This window comes from Chrysemys picta, chromosome 1 (genome assembly GCF_011386835.1).
Source record: "Chrysemys picta bellii isolate R12L10 chromosome 1, ASM1138683v2, whole genome shotgun sequence".
In the NCBI taxonomy this organism is placed as follows: domain Eukaryota; kingdom Metazoa; phylum Chordata; order Testudines; family Emydidae; genus Chrysemys; species Chrysemys picta.
Genome location: NC_088791.1, coordinates 258,626,881 through 258,647,472, shown reverse-complemented (window position 1 = coordinate 258,647,472; position 20,592 = coordinate 258,626,881). Strand labels below are relative to the sequence as shown.

The window sequence follows — 20,592 nt, the reverse complement described above, 5'->3', positions numbered from 1 at the left end:
ATTTGTACCATTGAAGTGAGACCTACTTGGAGAATTTGCAGGATTGCTTCCTTTTATATAGATGTTTTTGTTGAGACTGTTTTTGAATATTTTAGCAATGAGCCTCTTAATACTTCTCTCTGGAGACTGTTTCACAGGTTAATGTCTCATTCTCAGGAGGTTTTCCTTGTAAATGTCCTAAATGTCACCAGAAAACTTCTAACTACTGTTCTAAATGGTGGTTCTTTCTCATAGGTGCTAATGCTCCTAAACTAATATGTTATGATCCTCACTGCTTAGAAATATATATGTGTAACAGAAGTGAGGTTCTTACCCACGAAAGCTTATGCTCCCAGTACTTCTGTTAGTCTCAAAGGTGCCACAGGACCCTCTGTTGCTTTTTACAGATTCAGACTAACACGGCTACCCCTCTGATGCTAGAGTTAAGCTTGCCTTTTTATAGGCAAAAATAGGTGCTCTTATAGATGAGGCACCAGACCCTGCCCAAAGTTTTCATGATCTAAATGTAGCTTAATAGATTCTAGGACTGGAAGGGACCTCCAGAGGTCATCGAGTCCAGTTCCCTGCCTGCATGGCAGGACCAAATACTGTCTAGACCATCCCTGATAGACATTTATCTAACCTACTCTTAAGTATCTCCAGAGATGGAGATTCCACAACATCCCTAGGCAATTGATTCCAATGTTTAACCACCCTGACAGTTAGGAACTTTTTCCTAATGTCCAACCTAGACTTCCCTTGCTGCAGTTTAAGCCCATTGCTTCTTGTTCTATCCTTAGAGTCTAAGGTGAACAAGTTTTCTCCCTCCTCCTTATGACACCCTTTTAGATACCTGAAAACTGCTATTATGTCCCCTCTCAGTCTTCTCTTTTCCAAACTAAACAAACCCATTTATCTAACATACTCTTTCAGCCTTCCTTCATAGGTCTTGTTCTCAAGACCTTTAATCATTCTTGTTGCTCTTCTCTGGACCCTCTCCAATTTCTCCATATCTTTCTTGAAATGCGGTGCCCAGAACTGGACACAGTACTCCAGCTGAGGCCTAACCAGCGCAGAGTAGAGCGGAAGAATGACTTCTCGTGTCTTGCTCACAACACACCTGTTAATACATCCCAGAATCATGTTTGCTTTTTTTTTTGCAACAGCATCACACTGACTCATATTTAGCTTGTGGTCCACTATAACCCCTAGATCCCTTTCTGCCGTACTCCTTCCTAGACAGTCTCTTCCCATTCTGTATGTGTGAAACTGATTTTTTTTCCCAAGTGGAGCACTTTGCATTTGTCTTCGTTAAACTTCATCCTGTTTACCTCAGACCAGTTCTCCAATTTGTTCAGATCATTTTGAATTATGACCCTGTCCTCTAAAGCAGCTGCAATCCCTCCCAGTTTGGTATCATCCGCAAAGTTAATAAGCGTACTTTCTATGCCAATATCTAAGTTGTTAATGAAGATATTGAACAGAGCCGGTCCCAAAACAGACCCCTGCAGAACCCCACTTTTTATGCCTTTCCAGCAGGATTGGGAACCATTAATAACAACTCTCTGAGTACAGTTAGCCAGCCAGTTATGCACCCACCTTATAGTAGCCCCATCTAAATTGTATTTGCCTAGTTTATTGATAAGAATATCATGCGAGACTGTATCAAATGCTTTACTAAAGTCTAGGTATACCACATCCACAGCTTCTCCCTTATTCACAAGGCTCGTTATCCTATCAGAGAAAGCTATCAGATTGGTGTGACATGATTTGTTCTTTACAAATCCATGCTGGCTATTCCCTATCACCTTACCACCTTCCAAGTGTTTGCAGATGATTTCCTTAATTACTTGCTCCATTATCTTCCCTGGCACAGAAGTTAAACTAACTGGTCTGTAGTTTCCTGGGTTGTTTTTATTTCCCTTTTTATAGATGGGCACTATATTTGCCCTTTTCCAGTCTTCTGGAATCTATCCTGTCTCCCATGATTTTCCAAAGATAATAGCTAGAGGCTCAGATACCTCTTCTATTAGCTCCTTGAGTATTCTAGGATGCATTTCATCAGGCCCTGGTGACTTGCAGGCATTTAACTTTTCTAAGTGATTTTTAACTTGTTCTTTTTTTATTTTATCTGCTAAACCTACCCCCTTCCCGTTAGCATTCACTATGTTAGGCATTCCTTCAGACTTCTTGGTGAAGACCGAAACAAAGAAGTCATTAAGCATCTCTGCCATTTCCAAGTTTCCTGTTACTCCCTCTTCACTAAGCAGTGGGCCTACCCTGTCTTTGGTCTTCCTCTTGCTTCTAATGTATTGATAAAAAGTTTTCTTGTTTCCCTTTATTCCTGTAGCTAGTTTGAGCTCATTTTGTGCCTTTGCCTTTCTAATCTTGCCCCTGCATTCCTGTGTTGTTTGCCTATATTCATCCTTTGTAATCTGTCCTAGTTTCCATTTTTTATATGACTCCTTTTTATTTTTTAGATCATGCAAGATCTCGTGGTTAAGCCAAGGTCGTCTTTTGCCACATTTTCTATCTTTCCTAACCAGCGGAATAGCTTGCTTTTGGGCCCTTAATAGTGTCCCTTTGAAAAACTGCCAACTCTCCTCAGTTGTTTTTCCCCTCAGTCTTGATTCCCATGGGACCTTATCTATCAGTTCTCTGAGCTTACCAAAATCCGCCTTCCTGAAATCCATTCTCTATTTTGCTGTTCTCCCTTCTACCCTTCCTTAGAATTGCAAACTCTATGATTTCATGATCACGTTCACCCAAGCTGCCTTCTACTTTCAAATTCTCAACGAGTTCCTCCCTATTTGTTAAAATCAAGTCTAGAACAGCTTCCCCCTTCATAGCTTTTTCAACCTTCTGAAATAAAAAGTTGTCTGCAGTCCAAGAATTTGTTGGATAGTCTGTGCCCCGCTGTGTTATTTTCCCAACATATATTTGGATAGTTGAAGTCCTCCATCACCACCAAATCTTGGGCTTTGGATGATTTTGTTAGTTGTTTAAAAAAAGCCTCATCCACCTCTTCCACCTGGTTAGGTGGCCTGTAGTAGACTCCTAGCATGACATCACCCTTGTTTTTTACCCCTTTTAGCCTAACCCAGAGAGACTCAACACTTCTGTCTCCTATGTCCATCTCCACCTCAGTCCAAGTGTGTACATTTTTAATATATAAGGCAACACCTCCTCCCTTTTTTCCCCTGTCTGTCCTTCTTGAGCAAGCTGTATCCATCCACACCAACATTCCAATCATGTGTATTATCCCACCAAGTTTCAGTGATGCCAACAATGTCATAGTTTGTTTTTATTTATTAGCACTTCCAGTTCTTCCTGCTTATTCCCCATACTTCTCGCATTTGTATATAGGGATCTAAGATACTGGTTTGATCATGCCTCCCAGTTTTGTCCTGACCCTCCTTTCTCTCTGCCAAAATAGCCCACACTCCCTCTTGTTTCCGACCCATCTCCCAGGTCTCCATGTTCCCCGCTTACCAGTGGGCTTTGCTCACCTGTCCCCGTCGAACCTAGTTTAAAGCCCTCCTCACTAGGTTAGCCAGTCTGTGTCCAAATAGGGTCTTTCCCCTCCTTGAAAAGTGAACGCTATCTCTGCCTAGCAGTCCTTCCTCGAATAGCATCCCATGGTCGAGGAAGCCAAAGCCCTCCTGGCGACACCATCTTCACAGCCAGGCATTCACCTCCATGATGCATCTCTCTCTGCCCGGGCCCCTACCTTTGACAGGAAGAATCAAAGATAATACCACCTGTGCTCCAAACTCCTTCACCCGTACTCCCAGAGCCCTGTAGTCACTCTTGATCCGCTCAGTGTCACACCTCGCAGTATCATTTGTGCCCACATGGATGAGTAGCATGGGATAGTAGTCAGAGGGCTGGATAATCCTCGACAATGCCTCCGTAACATTTCAGATACGGGCTCCCAGCAGGCAGCATACCTCCCGAGATGAAATGTCAGGGCGACAGATGGGCACCTCTGTCCCCCTCAGCAGAGAGTCTCCGACCACCACTACCCTACGTTTACTATTCGCAGTGGTGGCAACAGACCTCCCAGCCTTAGGGGTATGAGGCTTCTCCTCCTTTACTGTAGGGGGTGATTCCTTCTCTCCTGTATCAATAAGAGCATAACAGTTACCTAGTACCACGGCGGGAGGGTTCAGAGCAAGGGTGGAGCACTGCCTGCTGCCAGAAGTAACCAGCTGCCAGTGTCCACCCTGAGCCATCTCCTCCTCCACCAGTGGTGTATCAGCAGTCCTGTGTACTGGGACAGCTACCTCAGCTCTCTCCACATGGACACGGTCCAGGAATTGTTCGTGGATTTGGATGCTCCTCAACCTAGCCATCTCCTCCTGTAGCTCTCCCACCTGCTGCCTGAAGATTCCTCCAGCAGGCACCTTTCACATTGGATGGTCCCCCCCCCCCCCCCCAGCCTGGATATCGGTAAGTGGAAATTGTAAGTTACAGTCTCTGCAAAACCACACCAGGATCTGGGTAGAAGCATCCATGCTCAGGTGCGCTGTCTGGCTACAGGCGCAGGTGGAGGAGACAGAAGCAGTGCTGGCACAGATGTTGCGGGTCTTCCTAACCATCGTAAGACTCCCTCTCAAACTCCCCTGTCTGCAGCCCCCTGTCCGCTGAAAGGGTTATTTAAGCAAGAAGTTTTGAATGTAGTTGGTTTATAGGTTTTAAGGGGATTAAAGGGAAAACAGATAGAACCGGCGAGGGACCCTCGCCCCCTTCCCGGCCCCTTCTAAACTCCCTTGCGAAACTCCCTGTTAGCAGCTCCTGTTCGCAAAAGCTCCCTGGTCACTTGTGCGCTGCTTTATAAAGCCCTGGCCTGTATGAATGCCCTGCCCACTGATTTAAGGCTCAGCCAATTACCAGAGGCTTCAAGCTTTCTGACCTTCCTTTTGAAGCTTACAGCTTCCAACTGCCAGCCACAGCACACGGTCCTTCAACCAACCAACCAACCAACCAGACTGACTGACTGACTGACAAACAAGCTCAGCACACAGCAAGTAACCACCAAACACAAACAAACACACACTACAGACAGTCACTTACCCCAAGGGTGCTGTATTGCTCCTCCTTCACCTGGAGAACTCCCTTGCGAAACTCCCTGTTAGCAAAAGCTAATGTAGTCCTAATTGAAGACAGAAAGGGACTGACTAGGAGAGCTGGGAGACAATTTACAAATATAGGTCAAGTCTTCCAGCCACTCATCGCTTGTGGGTTTTGAGTGCATCTGTGTGGATTCTGTGTGCAGAAGCATGTGGGATCTGAATCTTTGATCAGCAGTGTTTTGGACTGCACCTGCCCCATGCATGCCCAACTGCAGGCCTAAAAGGCAGAATAACTGCAACCATCCCTCAGTGCCCTATTGCTGCTCATGACAGTGAGAGAGAACTAAGCTGTGCCTGCCAGATACCCCTTAGTGCATTTTCTATCAAATATAGCTTGCTAGGATTATTTCCCTATAAATTCCCCCCCCCCTTTATTTTTTTTAAAGAAAAAAATTTACTTAAATTTATTCCTAAAATTCACAAACCGAGCTCTTATTTTTTTTCCCTTTGGTGCTTTGTGCTGCAGTCACTTTAGTGGGAAATTTAAAGTCTGTGAGCTTCAAATCCTGGCCACCTTGTGATCTAATTTCCCCTCCCCCCCGATACTCAGAGCCATTGTTTATTTTGCCTTGAGGAGAGCCATGTGCCTGACCAATGTTCTATCTGCAAATCGTTCTTGAGCACAAGAAAATCTGTTGCAGCAGTCTGAGGGACTCAGACAAAAGTGTATCAACCTCTAAGATAGCACCTTCTATCTCTAAGTCAGGGTGTTTCAGTGCACCCTTTAGCTGGGATATGACTGCCGAGACTTGTACCTATAAGAAGACTGATCCAGTACTGGCAAGGTCAAAGCCATGGTTGCCAACGACTACCTTGGTGCGATGGCTGCTCTGGTACTTAACAGAGGCAAAGTAGAGTAGAGCACTGGACCACATGTAGTTCCCAGCACCAAGCTTGCTCCTTGAAGAAAGTGGAAGGTTGAGAAACCTAAAAAGTGCTGCTTGCCTTCACTCTTCCCGAGAACTGAGCATAAAGTGCTTACAGGGGCAAGTGACACTTGTTCAGACTCTAATTTGGCACCAAAGTGACTCATGGCTACTCTGGGACCTACATCCAGTATTGATTCCTTGACTCTGAATATTGAGGTACCAAAGGAGACAGTATTAGCATTTGAGGCACTAATAGACCATATAGACTTACTGCTGATGGAAGCTACCTCCTTTCTTTTACTTTCAGCTGTACTAAGGTTGCTTCATCTGGTGCAGACTATGATATCTCAATGCTCAGTATTGATACTACCTGTAACATCAGTACCAGTGGTAGAGGCAATCTGCTTCTCCTGACCACACTTTTCCTCCTCACTCCCCAAATTCAGCTGGGGATTTTCACCTCCTCGCTCACCGAGATCAAGAGAGATTTCATTATTGTCCAGAAGGAAGAAAGTTTCTTAGAGAACAGGAGGCAAAAGAAAGGCATACACTGATACTTCCTATCAAGATACATTCTTCAAAACCCCCTGCAGCATATGTTCATCCTGTTAACCTCTATTTTAGTATTTTTTTCCTCCCTGTTAATACTTGTTCCATTATTGTAATAGGGATAGACATTGGATTTATGAAGCAATAATTGGAAACATCATCCTTTTCCTTTCTAAAGACTGGAGAAAATCAAATACAGTACTTATCTTGCTGCATTTCTCCAGTTGGTCATGACTTTTTCATAATTGCCACCAATTGTATAGTTAGTTCAGTAATGATCACATTTTTCAAATACTTCCCTATCTGCAATTTAACAGCTTTTTGTAAGGGTTTTCTTGCTTTCTAATCATCCACAATTTTCTTTTTTTAATTGATGAACACTGCTTTATGAGATCAGTGTCTCACTGATTTTTTTTTTAACCATTCTCATGCATTGATGGGCCTGCTTTCTCTAACTTGTTTTATTAATAGGGCTGCTATATTATTTTTGGTATTTTCCCTGGATTATATTGATAAGGTCCCTTTCACAAACATCTTTTCCCTCAAAGCTTTTCCTCTGTTCTCTATCTGCTTTCCTTTGCAGTACAGGTTTTTTACCCTACGTCTTGCAGCAGCCCCATAAGAAACCAGGCTGGATACTGCTTATTCTTTTTATTCTCTGAGGAATTGGTTTTTATGCTTTTTTTTTTTTTTTTTTTTTTTTTTTTTTTCTTTTCCAGATTCCCCATCCCACTTCAATAATTGCTGGTTTTAATACGTGCCTCTAATTAGACCTTAGTCATCAATTTTTTCCTCCTTCAAAACTTGTTTTTCTGACATATACCACCATTGTACTACTATATTATCTGAATGACTTCCTTTCTATGGTGAATTCAAGTATCTTATGATCACTGGTTCCCAGCTTCCCTATAATTATCACTTTTATTTCTAAGTAGAAGATCTGGCACTTTTGAATCTCTGCATATTTGCACATATCTGTTACATCAGGGGTAGGCAACCTTTCAGAAGCGGTTTGCCGAGTCTTCATTTATTTACTTCAATTTAAGGTTTTGCGTGCCGGTAATACATTTTAACGTTTTTTAGAAGGTCTCTCTCTATAAGTCTATATATTATATAACTAAACTATTGTTGTATGTAAAGTAAACAAGGTTTTCAAAATATTTAAGAAGCTTAATTTAAAATTAAATTAAAATGCTGATCTTACGCCACCAGCCTGCTCAGCTTGCTGCCAGCCTGGCATTCTGTTCACCTAGGCCGGCAGCGGGCTCAGTGGGGCCTGACCTCTGAAGCCCCCCACACCCCCAGAAGGGTGGGTGGGGGGCTTCAGAGGTCAGGGCAGAGGGCTGGAGGGGTGTGGGGGGTGCAGGGCAGAAGACTGGGGGTGTGGGGGGGCTTCAGAGGGCTGGGGGTGCAGGGCAGAAGGCTGGGTGTGTGTGGGGGGGTGGGTCAGGGCAGAGAGCTGGGGTGCTTAGCTCATGGGGGTGCTCCCAGCCCTCTGCCCTGAGCGGCTCATGGCAGGGGGCTGGAAGGGATATGTCCTGTTCCACCCCCTTCCCCAAGGCCACGTCCCTACCTCTTCTCTGCCTCCTTTACCCAGGGCCGGCTTTAGCAAGGGGCCGCGGCTGCCGCGCGCCGGGTGGAGCTCCGGCCGGGAGAGCGGGGCCTCGGGGCTTTTGTGGAGCAGTGAGCACACTGCCACTCCTCCCCCCTCCCTTTGCAAGGGCTGGTGCGGGGAAGGAGAGGAGGAGGGGCAGGAAAGCAGGCTGTACCACGGCTCGGGGAGGGGGAGCTTGGCTGCTGCAAGAGGAAGCTTCTGCCTCCTGCCCCAGCAGGGGAGAGCGGTGGGCGGGGGGGCTGAGTGCGACTAGGGGTCGGAACCGCGGCAGGCAGCCGCGTGCCATTCAAAAACAGTGTTTGGCACGTGTGCCATAGGTTGCCGACCCCTGTGTTACACAATGGATGTCTGCATAATTAAAATCCTCTGTTGGTGTAATATCGTGTCCTTGAGTTCCTTCTGAGTTGGTCCATGAATTTTAGATTTCCTTTCTAAGTCTGGTGGTCTTTAGCAGATGCTCACTTTGGTTTCTTCTTTTTTTGTTGCTTTTTGTAATCCAAAGAATTGACTGCTTGTAAATTGATCACAATCACTTTTGTAAAGAAAAAGCTGTTCAACCTTAAACTACAGAGCAGCTAAGGTGCTGTTCCAGAATGGTGATGGGGCAATAGACAACTTCTCTCCTCTACATGTATGTCACTCTTCTGTGGAATTGTTTCATTTATTGCTGTGATATGCTGAAAAGCAGCTGTGACACTGGCAGGCCAGCTAACCAGTGTATGACCCATAACAACTTAACAAGAGACATTACAATTGTATCAGGACAATTCACTTGTATGTGAACTTCAGAGAGATGTACTAGACCAGCAATCATTTACTTATTCATTTGTAGTAATAGAAATTTAGGGTATATGCTACATAGGTGTGGGAACTAAGGGCGCGGGCTGGGCTCCCCGGCCGCTGGTCCTGTACATCTGGACTCCCGGCCTCAGCTCTGGGAGTGGGGTTGGGGTGGATAGGGTAAAGGGGCTGGCTTTCAGCACCCCAACTATTAAAAATGTTCCAGCACCACTGATATGCTAAGTGTATTTGTCTTTATTTTTCCTATATCCAGTTAGAAATTTATCAATGTAACCAAATTAGCTTTTAGATGCTAAATCATTTTCTGTCTTAATTGCTTTATATTATGTACGTGACTGTGTTCTGTTAACCTTAAGATCAAAGATGTGGTACACTGCAGGAAACTAATACAGGCAGTTCGCAACTTACAACGAACGGCACTTATGACGTTTCTGAATTGACACTCTGATTAGACTTCCGACAACTAGTTTTGACTTTGACACTCGGTCCCGCAATGGAGTGGATTGCGGTTCCAAGTTATGACGTTTCGACTTACGACACAATTTTCAGGAACCAATTGTGTCGTAAGTCCAAGGACTGTCTGTAATATCTACATTGTCTTCAGTTTAACTATCTCTATTATAATGAATGACTAGCTTTGTCTGTAGTTTGGGTGGAGAAGTATACACAGATAACTCACAAAGAATATGTAAATCCTTTATGGCCAAAAGGGAAATACTGGAACTGGAAAATACCCTGGATAGAGGTGAAGGAAATGGCCTGGGACAAAGAAATAGAGAGGGCTGGGTCTTAGATTACATGCCCACTTCCTTTTTGGAGTCCCAGGCTCCAGCTCCCAGCAAAGGATAGGTGGGAGCTCCCTTTCAACAACATTTTGTCAAGGTGGGAGCTTCTAAACAGTTCCAAGAATCTTCTAATGTTATTTTTCTACTTTGTAGAAAAGAAAACAGAAATGAGAAAAGATGTAAAACTTAGTTTAATGAACTTCCCTAGTTGAAATCTACATGTGCACTATTTCTAGAGCATGTTGCAATTTGCTGGGTGTGCTCTAGAGCTGATTCTGAACTCTAACTGCAGATAGAGTAGAATCTCAGAGTTACGAACACTTCAGGAATGGAGGCTGTTCGTAACTCTGAACAAAACATTTATGGTTGTTCTCTCAAAAGTTTACAACTGAACATTGATTTAATACTGCTTTGAAACTTTACTCTGCAGAAGAAAAATGTTGCTTTTAACTATCTTAGTGTAAATGAAACAAACACACAAACAGTTTCCTTTCCTTGTCAAATCTTTTTTTAATTGTCTTTATTTTTTCAGTAGTTTAGTAGTACTGTATTGTATTTTTTTTTTTATTTGTCTCTGCTGTTGCTTGCGTACTTCCGGTTCCAAATGAGGTGTGTGGTTGGCTGGTCAGTTCATAAGTCTGGTGTTTGTAACTCCGAGGTTCTACTGTACTTATTTTATAGTCAATTTCGCTTTCAGGTCCAACCCTGAAGTGTTTGGGTTGCACATATTGCAAGAACTGCTTTGACAGACAGCAGTAATCAAACTCTGACAGAGATACTACTATCAGATACCCCTCAGCGAATTATATAAACCTTATTTTGTAATAACATTGCATTTTCCCTGAAAAGTTTATCTGCATTATTTTATTCTAAAGATAGTGTGTTTCTGTAAGTCTACTTATATGCAATATATGAAAACATTTCATAATAATTCTCAATTACTGTATATGCGCTCATTTAAATATACAGGTGCAAAGCTCCAAATATATGCATATTTGAATGCTACATCACACCTTGATACAGGGCACTATACTGTTCTTTTATTTAAGTGTGAATTTACTGCTTGTTTTTGTTGTTTGTGTTGTTTGTATTTAAAACAAGGAAATGGAAAAATCCTGTAAATGCAATATTACGCACAACTCGGGCATTTCAAAATTATAATCACCATAATGACAATGATTCTGCCAAATTTCATGTATATATTAAGGCAGACATTTTATAAATTCTAGACTAATACATCATACTGCCATCTATACGTGTGAGTAGGATGAGCTATGTGAATCATAACTCAATTTCCTTACCTTTTGTGAGTTTAATTTTCATAATATTCCTTTAACATTTTTTGCACTGGAGTGTGTGTGTGTGTCTGTCTTTCCCTATTTGGATTGAACTTAAGGGACTTTCTTAATGGTTTAATAATAGAAGGAAATATGAGACTGGAGCAATAAATCCATTTTCATTATATGTGTAATAGCTTGTGGCTGCACTTTCTTGCTCTTTCTTTCATGTGTAGCTGTTATTTTTACATTGATTTTTTTAAAGCTGTCTCCAGCATGGATTATAATTAGCAGTGCGTAAAACATAAAAATTTAAAATTGTATATAGCTAGATTAATTGAAAATGATATAAATATTAATATATTATTTGCATTAATGAAAATTACTTATACATTGACCTTAATTATACTCGGAATAAATAAAGGCCCATTCATCCAATGATAGTCCCTGCAATAAGTATTTTATTTCAAATTCAAGAAATGTGCCTAACCACTTTTAGGAGGAAATATTTAACTCATAAAGTCCTTTCTTACTTAATCAGTTGCTAATAATATTAACAAAATACAAATTTGATAGAATAAGGACTGGGTAAAAGCTGCCCATCAGGAAAATCCGCTGGCAGGACGGGACAGTTTGTTTACCTGCAGCATCCGCAGGTTCAGCTGATCATAGCTTCCACTGGCTGTGGTTTGCTGCTCCAGGCCAATGGGGGCTGCGGAAGCGGCGGCCAGCACGTCCCTCGACCTGCACCGCTTCCCGCAGCCCCCTTTGGCCTGGAATGGCGAACCACGGCCAGTGGAAGCTATGATCAGCTGAACCTGCGGATGCTGCAGGTAAACAAACTGTCCCGTCCCGCCAGCGGATTTTCCTGTTGGGCCGCATGCCAAAGGTTGCCGATCTGCAATAGAGGATAATTCTGAGTCATATTGTTAATGCTACATGTGACAGTGTTGGGACTCAACACCTGGCGCCTCCTGCTGGTTACCTCTGGGAATTAGCTCGGTCCAGTGGAGCACCCCCTCCTGGTGGTGTCCCGTCCGTCGTCTCGCCCTTGGTTGGCACGTGGACCTGCGCTGCTCCAAACTCAGTGTCCTCTTCAGAACACTGTCCTCTGGCAGTGCCCACTGCTCCGGTCTCACCCCCTTCCGGGGGTCTGGTGTTATCAGCAGTCCTTCTCTGCGCCCCAGCCACTGTGGTCAACCACACCCCCAAAGTCTAATCCCTAGTGTCAGGGGCCTGGTGCAGTCCACTATTACCACATCCACTGGCTGGGTGTTCGTGCAAGAGGGAAGGGGGGCGACCCAGGCCCACCCTCTACACTGGGTCCTGACCCAGGGATCCTTTGGTGGCAGCTTTCCTGCCCTCCTTCTCTCCCCTTGTGCGCCTCTCCCCCTGAGCCGCTTCCCCTTCGACTCCTTTGCACCAGCTAGGCCCTTCCCCTCAGAGCCTGCAGCCTGGCAGAAACTGGGCTGGAGTTCCCTTCTGCTCCCCCGGGCCTGCCCAGCACTGTGCTAGTCTCCCCGCTCAGGAGATAGACCTTTCCCTCTGAGTCTACGTCTTCACTACCCATGTGAATTGGCGGGTAGAAATCGATCTCTCGGGGACGAATTATCGCGTCTCGTCGGGATGCGACAATCGATCCCCGAATCGACGCTTGTACTCCACCAGCGCAGGTAGGAGTAAGCGACGTCAACGGGGGAACCGCGGCGGTCGATTTGCTGCCGTCCTCACAGTGGGGTAAGTCGGCTCGGATACGTCAAATTCAGCTACGCTATTCACGTAGCTGAATTTGCGTATCTTAAATCGATTTCCCCCTCCTCCCTCCCCCTCCCCCCCCGTAGTGAGGATGTAGCCTGAAGGTCTGGGAGAGACGGACTCTACTCTCCCTGAGTGCACTGGCCTGCTGCAGCCCACACACTCAGGGAGTGGGGCAGTCTGCCCCACTACACTACAATATAGTTGCAAAAGGCATTCCTGACTGAAACCTTTGGCATACTAGTACCTGGAAATCAGAATGCTGTATTGGACATCAGTAAAGCTTAGTCTATATACACAGTTGTACAAATTTAACTAAAGGTGTGATTTTTTTTTTCCACCTAAATTGGTGTGCCAGCACAATTTTTGTGAGTACACACTTTTATGTCCATTTAAACCTGGCGTATATTGGTTTATCTTATGTCAGTACATGTGCAGATACAAGATAAACCAATATAACCAGTTTTAAACTCATATAACGGAGTCCACACACAAGTTGCACTGGTTTAACTGAACCAATTTAGATTAAGCCAGTGCAATGTCTAAGTGTAGACAAGTTTTTACTGGGATTGGAGATGGAGTTATACATTATCATTCTGTCTCTGATTTTAGTCTCTGCACATAATATGAGAGAGCTACTTAGAAAATTGGGGGCAGAATGATATTACAATAAAATTGAAAAGAAAAATCAAGTTTACTTGAAGATGTAAAGTATCCCTCATTTTTATTTTTAAAGGTTGAAATCCTGATCTTGCAGCCATCCTCTGTGTTTTGTAAGACTTAGGTAATTCTGTATGCAACATGAGAGATGGGAAATTTGTTATAACAAAACCAACAAGACTGCGATTTCTTACATTGGGCTGTATTCTCTATAATTTTGAGGCATATCTGTAAGGCTATTATACTAATGACTTGAGGGATCTTCTTGTTTTTGAATAACAGTAGTATATTCTTCTGAGTGGATGGATTTTTGTAGACCATTTGGATAGAGTAGATCTGCTGCTGCTGCATATGACATCCATAAACTTTCAGTATGAATGCAATTCTTTTTCTTCAGAACAAATTCATTTATTAGTCAAACTGCATCCTTCTGTGTGTGTATTCTAATAATGCAGTATAGATGACCTTTTTAATGTAGCTGTAAGGGAAGAATGAACTTTACTGAACACCAATACAATTGCCTAAGTGCTAAATGTGTGAATAATCATTGTATGGAAATAAAACTTGTATGATACCAATGAAACTAATATTACAAAATACTGTAATGTAAAAATACTATTATGATAACCACTAAAATCTAATGCTACATTCTTTCCATGTTACAGTAATGTGTTCTTTAAGAAGTATGGATAAATGCAGAACTCCTTGAGTATGTATTCCAAGAATTCTATTTCTGTTTAAGAAGAAATGAACAAAAGTACTGAATTGTAAAATTGCTGTGCAGACTTTAAATTTAGTACATTTAGTACATTACCAATATTTTAAAAGTTAAAAATTAAACTTAGTTTTGTCTTTAAAACTGTGTTAAATCTGTGATGAGATTATGCAGGTTACTTTGGTAGCAATGAATATTAGTTATAGTCTAGGGCCTGAGCCCAATAGTCAATAAAAGGGCTCCATCTGACTTTTATGGGCTTTGTTTCAGGGAATTACTACCTCCCATGCTTAAGATCTAGGCATTATTACCACTATAAATCCTTCTATCTGGACTGCATCTCAACTTGGTGAGAAGGCTTATATGACCCCAAGAGCTATGCTGGTGGGAGCATAATTCCTGGTAGGGTCACTCATGCCAGACAGGAGTGGGGCTAACAACCAGCTCCTGAAAAAAAAAAAAAAGTTATGGAAACCTACGCTACTACTCAGTTCAACGAATTCAGTCCAATTCAACTCAGTCTCAGTGGTTTGAGCATTGGCCTGCTAAACCCAGGGTTGTGAGTTCAATCCTTGAGGGGGGCATTTAGGGATCTGGGGCAAAAAATTGATCCTGCTAGTGAAGGCAGGGGGCTGGACTCGATGACCTTTCAAGGTCCCTTCCAGTTCTATGAGATTGGTATATCTCTCTATATTAAATAGACCTAGAAGAGAGATAATGGCACAAAGTGGCCAAACCTGGAATGAAGCTACTTAACTGATGAATTTGCTGTCTACCAAATTCGTTACCAAAATTGTTATGTGGAATATGCAGATACTATATGAGCCTGGTAAAATAGTCCAAGTAACAAAAGAGATGGACAGATATATACTAGGCCTAAGTGAAATGAGATGGATAACACCAGGCCAAATAACTTAGTCAGCAGAACATAATCTACTGTGTTTTGGGCTACCAAATGCCAGTGATGTATACAGAGATGATTTGGATCTGATGCTATCAAGAAGGGCAGCCAAAAGCCTGGCAGTATGGGAATCAGTTTCAAAAAGGATTATAACAGTACAATTTAGATCAAAGTTCCAGAAAGTGTCCATTATTCAATGTTATGCTCCAACAAATCAAGCTATCCAAGAGGAAAAAACGTAGCTCAAATAGTAACCCTATTTATCATCATAGAACTGACAGTTGAATAGGAGTCACCACTTTATATGAGTTGTATAGATTTCCAAAAAGACTTTGATATACAGTGTGCAGAAGGTTTTTTTTTTTTTTTTTTAAATGGAAGTTGCTACACCACTATGGAATCCCTCAAACTTGTGAACATCATTCAGAGTTTCTATGGAATTATGACATGCCTACTAATAGAGAACAGCAAACTAGCCATTTGAAGTACCATGGGCATCAGACAAGGATGTCTTATGTCCCCCATGACCTTTTTACTTCTAGTAGATTGGGTAATGAGGCCACAGAACAACCAAGGTGTACGCGGTGGACTTTCATACAGAAGTTAGATGGCCTTGACTTTGCAGGTGACATCAACTTGCTATCCGATACCCATAGAGATGTGCAAGGCAAAACAGATGCTTAGAGTCCTGCAGATCTGTGGATACCTGCTTTATATCCATGGACGTGGATCCAAATTTTATACCTAGAGCCCTTCAAATCTGCAGATATCCATGGACCATATTTACAGATTACGGCTCAGAGGCAGATGCAAATTTTGTATCCATGTAGGACTCTACAGATGATCTCCAAGTCTATCCATAATTAGTAGGATTGAAAATCAATGGTGAGAAAAACAGGACCATGAGAAAATACTACCTTCCTCCATGCTTCCAACCACCACAACATACTCCTCAATGGCACTATAACATCCAGCGCCAAAAACAAAGAAAACCCACTTCCAAACATAGAAAACCCACTTCTCAGGGGGTTACTTCTCTCCTCCCCCCCCCCCCCCGAAGCAAACATTTTGAAGGTGTGATCGAGGCCCCGAGAAGCCTCCCCTCTTCCGGTCATTCCCACCATTTTTGACATTCCACCAGTTTGGTGACCGACTAGCTCCATTTTTCCCATCTTGGAGACGAACCACCTCGGACAAGTGGGTTGTAGAGATAATCAAGGAAGGATACTACAAGTACAAGGTACAGCATGTCAGGTGTTCTCAAAGGTCCTTGTGCTAGTTGCTGACTACCTAAGGAAACAAGGAGTTGTCGTCCTCTTTCCATACTTGGACGACTGTCTCCTCAAGGCTGCACCTGAGACTGACCCTCTCAGAGCTTTCCCCATAACAATGCACCTGTTCATGGTGCTAGGTCTCCTTGTGAAGAAAAGTCCACTTTAATGCTGGTACAATGCCTGGAATTCATTGGTGCACAATTGGATGCCATACAAGCCAGAGCCCTCCTACCACCTCACAGATTCTTGGTCATACTAGATATGGTATCCAATGTACGGGTCTGCCCCCAGATCTCTGCCAGAACATGCCTCCAACTTCTAGGCCATGTGGTAGTGGCCACTTTCGTGGTCAGATATGCAAGACTACACATGGAATGTCTTCAGGCATGGCTCTGTACAGTATCTTCCCCCCCAATGAACACAACCTCCACAAACTCTTATCCATGCCGATGAGAGTCAAGGACTCACTACTTTGGTGGACACAGCCCAACAACATCTGTGTCGGAACTCCTTTCCTCCAATCACCACTGCCCATTATCCTAACAACGGATGCCTCCCTAGTCAGTTGGGGAGCGCATCTCCATGATCACAGTGCAGAGCAGATGGTCGTCATAGAATCATAGAATATCAGGGTTGGAAGGGACCTCAAGAGGTCATCTAGTCCAACCCCTTGCTCAAAGCAGGACCAATTCCCAACTAAATCATCCCAGCCAGGGCTTTGTCAAGCCGGGCCTTAAAAACCTCCAAGGAAGGAGACTCCACCACCTCCCTAGGTAACGCATTCCAGTGTTTCACCACCCTCCTAGTGAAATAGTTTTTTCCTAATATCCAACCTGGACCTCCCCCACTGCAACTTGAGACCATTGCTCCTTGTTCTGTCATCTGCCACCACTGAGAACAGCCGAGCTCTATCCTCTTTGGAACCCCCCTTCAGGTAGTTGAAGGCTGCTATCAAATCCCCCCTCATTCTTCTCTTCTGGAGACTAAACAATCCCAGTTCCCTCAGCCTCTCCTCATAAGTCATGTGCTCCAGACCCCTAATCATTTTTGTTGCCCTCCGTTGGAATCTTTCCAATTTTTCCACATCCTCCTTGTAGTGTGGGGCCCAAAACTGGACACAGTATTCCAGATGAGGCCTCACCAATGTCGAATAAAGGGGAACGATCACGTTCCTCGATCTGCTGGCAATGCCCCTACTTATACAGCCCAAAATGCCGTTAGCCTTCTTGGCAACAAGAGCACACTGACTCATATCCAGCTTCTCGTCCACTGTGACCCCTAGGTCTGTTTCTGCAGAACTGCTACCTAGCCATTCGGTCCTTAGTCTGTAGCAGTGCATGGGATTCTTCCGTCCTAAGTGCAGGACTCTGCACTTGTCCTTGTTGAACCTCATCAGGTTTTTTTGGCCCAATCCTCTAATTTGTCTATGTCCCTCTATATCCGATCCCTACCCTCTAGTGTATCTACCACGCCTCCTAGTTTAGTGTCATCTGCAAACTTGCTGAGAGTGCAGTCCACACCATCCTCCAGATCATTAATAAAGATATTAAACAAAACCGGCCCCAGGACCGACCCTTGGGGCACTCCGCTTGAAACCGGCTGCCAACTAGACATGGAGCCATTGATCACTACCCGTTGAGCCCGACGATGTAGCCAGCTTTCTATCCACCTTACAGTCCATTTATCCAGCCCATACTTCTTTAACTTGGCGGCAAGAATACTGTGGGAGACCGTATCAAAAGCTTTGCTAAAGTCAAGGAATAACACATCCACTGCTTTCCCCTCATCCACAGAGTCAGTTATCTCATAGAAGGCAATTAGGTTAGTCAGGCACGACTTCCCCTTCGTGAATCCATGCTGACTGTTCCTGATCACTTTCCTCTCCTCTAAATGTTTCATAATTGATTCCTTGAGGACCTGCTCCATGATTTTTCCAGGGACTGAGGTGAGGCTGACTGGCCTGTAGTTCCCCGGATCCTCCTTCTTCCCTTTTTTAAAGATGGGCACTACATTAGCCTTTTTCCAGTCATCTGGGACCTCCCCCGATCGCCATGAGTTTTCAAAAATAATGGCTAATGGCTCTGCAATCTCACCCCCCAACTCCTTTAGCACCCTCGGATGCAGTGCATCCGGCCCCATGGACTTGTGCACGTCCAGTTTTTCTAAATAGTCCCGAACCACTTCTTTCTCCACAGAGGGCTGGTCACCTTCTCCCCATACTGTACTGCCCAGTGCAGCAATCTGGGAGCTGACCTTGTTCGTGAAGACAGAGGCAAAAAAATCATTGAGTACATTAGCTTTTTCCACATCCTCGGTCACTAGGTTGCCTCCCACTCGTCAACCGAATCCACCCTACACATTAACCTCCTAGAACTACAAACGGTCTGCAACAGCTGCTGACATTTCCTCCCTTTACTCAAACATCATATCATCAGAGTCATGGCAGACAATCTCAATGGATGCACCACTCCTCTATACCTTCCTTCCTTGTCCTCTCCTATTCTGAGTACTTCACAAGATACAGGAGGACCAAGCTCATGTCATACTTATAGCTCCAACATGGCAACAACAGGCCTGGTATACTTACCACCGTCACATGATGGTATGCCAATCGATCTTTTTCCATTCAATGCTGCGGCTCCTTACACAGGACGCATCCTCCATCCCAATCCACAGATGCTCCACCTCAAATCTGGCTCCTACATGGTTCTGGGATTTGGAAACAACATGGGTGGATGCAGTCAAATAGATATTTTTGAGTAGTAGGCGTGACACAACTAGATGCATTTACATTCACAAATGGACTAGATTTCAATGCTGATGTGCCTCCCACCAGGTCGACACAACACACATTCCGCTGCCACTTATCCTGGACTGTACGTTACACCTTAAACATGTAGAAAGTTTTGGCCATGAGAAAAGGGCATTTTTTCCTTGGAAAAATCATTGACACAAAATTGCCGACCAGCTGTATGGATGAGTCTTATTGCAGCCTTGCCTGACCAGTTCAGTTTTTAGAGCAGACTGTGCTATGAGAAGACTGCAGTGTAGTTTTTCTTTCAGCTGAGCTGACCAGCTGTTTGGGCAGGGGGAGAGTCTGCTGAGCTTGCTGCATCAATCTATATCAGACTGCTTTGCTCTGCACTTTTCTCCCTCCCTGCTAACTAGAGGCTAAAAACTGGTGAGGAGAAAAATCCCCTTTTTTCTTCACTCTCCAAAACTGAAAATTGTATGTGGTGGGGGAGGAGCAGATGCCTTCCCCTCTAATTATGCTTATGCTTCCAGCTGCTCCCTAGCTCTGCTGCTCAGCTTGCTTTCACAATTGTATTTTCCCATAGAGCTCCCTAGCCAGCCTTTTATCTTGGGGTGGCAGACGGGGTAGCAGGCCAGGGAGGCTGCATAAAAGAATCAGTTTTTCAGGTTATCTCCTGAGCACTTGCCTGAATCTCATGCTTTTCTGGAGCCTCAGAGAGGGCAGCTGTTACCTTGAACAGATCAGTAGTCCTCCTTTTATAGTCTGTCTATGCTGGCTGAGCTGTGTGGTGTGTAGCAGCTACAACAATGGACTCTGATCTATTATTGCTGTTTGGTTTAGACTGGATAAAATGTTGAACAGCAACTTCATCACTTAAGAACCAAAGTGACTCAGTTGCTTTTCAATGGTTTATCCAGTCTAAATCAAACAGCAATAATAGATAAGTCACTTAGGCACCTAAATCCCATTGAATAACCATGGACTGAAGTGACATAGATGCTTTAGATAACTTTACCTTGTGTTTTTTTGTTATACTGTGCAGGGCAAATATACAGCCAGCATTTTTGGACTGTGCTGCTGCTTATGTTATGAGTCTCTGTAAGTTAATAAAATCAGAGATTCTGGAGATTAGTTTTTCTTTCACCCTTGGGGTGTCTGGGTGAAAGCATCTGTCCAGTTGAGCTTTCCATCTAGCCTAAAATTAACATTTAAAATAGGGGGAAGATGGTGCCTAATGTACTGTGTGGATAACTGCCCCACCCCAATAAATTCATAATGTATTTATTTTTTTGTCAATTTCCAAATTTTGGTAACCGGCACTATGCTTTATAAACAGTCATTAAAAATTCCTGCTGTGGGATGGATCTGTATTCCTGACTTGCGGAGATTCTGTTTATACCTGATACGTGATTCAGTAAGCACTGACCATCTAAGACATCAGAATTTCCTAAAGCAGATTCATAGTATGCTTCTTGGGACTTGAAATTGTAATTGTTAATCTCTGGTTGTGGTGGTTTAGTAG

At 43.7% G+C, this 20,592-nt stretch overlaps 1 protein-coding gene and 1 long non-coding RNA gene across 2 annotated transcripts in view; both read left to right on the top strand.

The window, feature by feature from the left end:
* The window catches only part of LOC101935303 (heparan-sulfate 6-O-sulfotransferase 3), a 370,963-nt gene that overhangs the window by 19,353 nt on the left and 331,018 nt on the right, over positions 1-20,592 (top strand). The window lies entirely within an intron of this gene.
* The window catches only part of LOC135980822 (uncharacterized), a 29,921-nt gene that overhangs the window by 1,225 nt on the left and 8,104 nt on the right, over positions 1-20,592 (top strand). The window lies entirely within an intron of this gene.